We start from the raw sequence: 4,632 nt of genomic DNA, 5'->3' as shown, positions 1-4,632 counted from the left end.
GAGGAGGAGGAGGAGGAGGAGGAGGAGGAGAGAGAGACTGGGTTTGGCTTGGACTTTTGAAACCTAAAGCGTAAACCCAGTGATATACTTTCTCCAAGAAGGCAACATCAAATTCCCAAAACCATTTCACCAACTGAAGATCGAACACTCAAATATACTAAAATATATAAGCCCATGGGCCATTCTTATTCAAACCACAAGTGTACCAGATATGAAGAAGTTTATGTGGACACAACTGAGGCAGAAATTAGGCTGTCATGATTTGATAATTACCTCTGAATTTTCTAGGAGAATTGTCTGATATTTTGTTAAGTTACTCCCAGTTAATCATAGGTGCCAGTACTGAATGCTAATGGGGTGTAAGGAATTTTAATAGTTTCCTCTAGGAAAGCTTAGAAGCCTTTTTAACAAGAGTGCTGAGACAGACAGAGGATAGTACTGCTCTCATGCTACAACTTGTATTTTGTTTAGTAGGGTAGATGACTTGACCATGTGTCTAGAGCCAATATCCAAATAGCAAGGACTCATTTTATGCCACATAAAAGAGGAGAGGGTTTAGGAGACTAGGCATTCATAGTTATTGGCTTCTGTAAGAGCTGGTTTTATTGTTACTAAAATTGCTCCAGATGAGCATGCTAGTTTAGTAGCTCAGTGTCTGGAACTTGTCAAGCTCACTGAAAGATTTTGCCATAAACTTAGAACTGATAATCCAGTGTTGGGGCCTCCCAGCTCTCTGTTGCCACTGGACCACCTGCGGTGGTGATCTTCAGTTCTGCCAAGCTTGCCTTACTGTTTATATTAATCACTGTCTTCAAAGCCTAGCCCCCAGCCCCCTGCAATCGCTAAGATCCACCAGAGATAATCTTCAGATCTGCCAGAGCTGCTCTACTGTCCCTGTCCTTCAAAGTGTCTCCATAGCCTGCCGAGAAGACCATTTGATGTCCCAGAAGACAACATCCTTTGGATCCACCTACAGATGCTCACCTGTGCCTACAAAGACTGGGGCTGGGGACTAGGGTTTTTCCCACGCTATATAAACTGAGCTCCTTCATTAAACTTTGGGCCTCTATCAGAACAATTTGTCCTGGCCCCCTTTCTCTCACCATCTATTCCCTTTCAGCCCAGCCCGCCTTTCAGGACGAACCCGGACCAGACAGAAGTGAGTTACTGCTGGCAGAAACTCACAATCCAGGTTGAAAATAAATGCAGCGTTTTTCCAACAGGACCAAAATTGTCACTTTGATTGAACAATGCCAATTGTGTCTCTAATTTGAGATGGAGACAGTTGTACTTTAGCAATCAAACATATCTATAATATTTACTTCTTGTCCAGTTTTTGGGCACTTTCCTGGGATATCAAATAGTCTCAAGAGTCTGTTTAGGTTTGGACTTTCCCTGGTAGAGCTGCATATCTAAATATCAAACATATTTTAAATTATCTTTCTGTAGTGAAATAGTCTCTAAGATACTTCTATGATGCCCTAGCTGAAAAGAAGCAAGTGCTCCTTTATTTTCAAGGAAGGACAGTTCAAGTATAATGCTGATGAGCTCCAGTGGTTTGCTCATCCTGTTCAAATGAGAGCGTGTACTAAAAATTAGGGAGTAAAGGTATCTTTTAGGTATAACACTCTGTGACATTTTGTAGATTTGAGGATCTGAAAGTGCAATGGCTTTTTGGCATTCCTAAAGTGCCAGACCCTCTAAATACTATAGACAGACTGGAAAGGTATGTTTCTTCATTTAGCTTCATTTACTTTCCCTCCTTAATTTATGCTATTAGTCATTGGGATAACATCGTAGAATTTAAATGGATTTTGGTTGTACAGGCAGTTTGTGATCAACTGGAGATCTTTGCATCACAAGCAGTTAAATCTGCTTTTGTTAGATTTTTTGGAGGACTTTAGATGCTAAGTACCTGGAATGTAAGGACATTCCAGAACTGTAGGATTACTCAAATACTGCCTAATATGCTTCTTCCCCACAGGGTAGAATGGCACTCAGCAACAACCAGAAATGCATGATTAAAAATATGGCCTTCAATTTAACAGGTTACTGTGAGGAACAAAGTTCACCTTACACCCCCACCATCTCTAGATATTCATCAAATCCCAGGTAAGGGTCCTTTTACTATCCCCTCTTCCTCCAGCTAGGCTCTCTTATCTCATTACCATTCCCATTACCACAGACCTAGATACATTTCACTATGCTGTTCTGCTCAATTAGTTGCTATGGCTACCAGACTAAGATAATCTCTAGTCCAAAATGGTGATCTTGCTATGCCTGGAAGAAAAAAAAAAAAAAAGCCACATTACAACACACTTAATCTCTAATCTCCTTTTTAAATATCCATTTCATTATTTTGATTGCCAAAGCAATTTCTTATGAACATTTTGTTAAAATTTTCTTCTATAAAGAGGCAAAGTTCAGTTTTCTTCCTTTATTTAACACACATTACAATGTATACTTAATAGAATGTAGTTTTAAGAACATTAGCTCTGGATCTATTTTTGTTGTAAACACAAAGTGATAGACTACTGTAGACTGCATCTCTACATTCTAGTTGGGAGAGACTTAATGTCTTTTATTGTAGAAATGTGCAATTTCTACTACAGAAAATTACTTGAGGAGACAGGAATTTGGAATTCCTTTATCTGCATGTATCTTATTGCTAGCTATGATGAAATTTTAGAACAACATATCTAATATAATTATTTAAACATATTATCATGAATCATCCTGAACAAAGTAGCATCTAGCAGGCCTAACATGAATTAGGAGATTATTTATATTTAGGAATGAATCCTTCTAACAAGAAAGCAAATTGGAAGTTACTCTGGATAACTATAGGGTCAGAAGCTCAGCTACTAATTCAATGTTCTCTTCATGAGATGCCAAAGGCATGCTAACATGAAATTTCACCATACTAACACAAAAACATAAGTGATATTAGATTTCTAGATTTTGTTCACTAATTTACAATACCATAATTAAGTTACCACAGTTACTTTAAGATTTATACTATAAAAGATAACTTATTCTTAATTAAAATTTTAGTTCAGTTAATGATCACACAATCTCCATGAATAATGAATTATTTTTAGTTTTTAAATAATATACAATTATTTAAATAGTAATTTTCAATGTATGTTAAATCCTATTGGATGAAAAATTGTGAGGCTGATAATTTTTATATTGTCTTGGAGATGTTCAAAAGGAAAAAAAGACAAGTCAATATGCACATAAAAGAAAACTTACATAGAGACGGGCCTTGTGTGAAAATTCCCTTCTCCTTTAGGGCCTGGAAAAGGTTTGTCATATGAAAAGGCTAAAGTCCGATAATTTCTTAGGTGACATATTAGACTTGGCCATTCTCATCAGTATGCTATGGCAGAAACAATATGACAAGTCAATATGCAGATAAAAGAAAACTTACATAGAGACAGGCCTTATGTGAAAATTCCCTTCCCCTTTAGGGCCTGGAAAAGGTTTGTCATATGAAAAGGCTAAAGTTCGATAATTTCTTAGGTGACATTGACATATTAGACTTGGCCATTCTCATCAGTACGCTATGGCAGAAACATAGACAAACATTTTAGTATCTTGATAATGTAAGTATTTATTGGATAGGGATACATTTCTGAAATTTAGTGGTTTAAATGACTGTAACTTATAATCATACCTACTTTGGCTTCATGGTTAAAGTGAATTCAGGTTCTTTAATTCAAATCTATATTACTGACTTTAATTTATACTACATAGCACATAAATATACATGCATATGATTTACAGAATAGACAAAAGTTAGAGACTGCTGTAGCTTTCAGAATTGAGCTGAGAGACCTTTTGTGTTGATGAGATAACAAAGTAGAAAGCTGGAGGGAGCTGCTGGAGTGAAGATAGGAGAGTAAAGCTGTTCCGGATGTGAGGTGAAAGACTGAGCCAGAGTCCATGAGCTGGAAACAACAAGTTTAGGTCCAGTCCAGTCTGATGAACTGAGGGACAAGCAGCCATTTAAGTAGACTATGTCAACACTGGTATTTAGCTAAACTGAAAAAATCTGGAGACACTGGAGGAGCCCTTTCTTACCAGTACTCAAAGCACACAGGTGGTTTCAGATGATAGGTTGGTATGGGACCATGACACTTCGTTGATAGATGTCCAATACCTCATTGAGTCCAGATGAGGGATTCCTTAGCATGGCATGTCTTATGTTATTTTCATACATCCATGTGTCCCTCACATCTCAATACATCAGATAATCTTATAGGGTGGTTTTCTTTCTATTCCAATGAATAAGTCATTTCTCTGTTAGTTCTGGGTAGATAGTAACCTGAAAGATGATGCAGTTTTTTGATCTACTCATAGGATTTATTTCTTTATTTCTCTCAAAATCATTACTTACTTCTAAGTAAGAGTCTGTTGGTATAAGGCATAGCCTGAAAGAGCAGTTTATGCAACATAGAATAACTTAGAGTAGAGAACAGTCTAACAGTCTGATCTGAATAATCCTCAAATCTAATATCTATATTTTGTAACTTTAAATCAAATGTAACTAAAATAAGATTTCTGGAAGGAAGCTTCAGCTTCCCTAGACACCAGAATATTCTATTATTATTTTTGTTGTTGTTGTTC

The sequence above is a fragment of the Mus pahari genome, chromosome 2 (genome assembly GCF_900095145.1).
Source record: "Mus pahari chromosome 2, PAHARI_EIJ_v1.1, whole genome shotgun sequence".
In the NCBI taxonomy this organism is placed as follows: domain Eukaryota; kingdom Metazoa; phylum Chordata; class Mammalia; order Rodentia; family Muridae; genus Mus; species Mus pahari.
The sequence above is the reverse complement of the archived record's forward strand: the minus strand, read 5'-3'. Positions refer to the sequence as shown.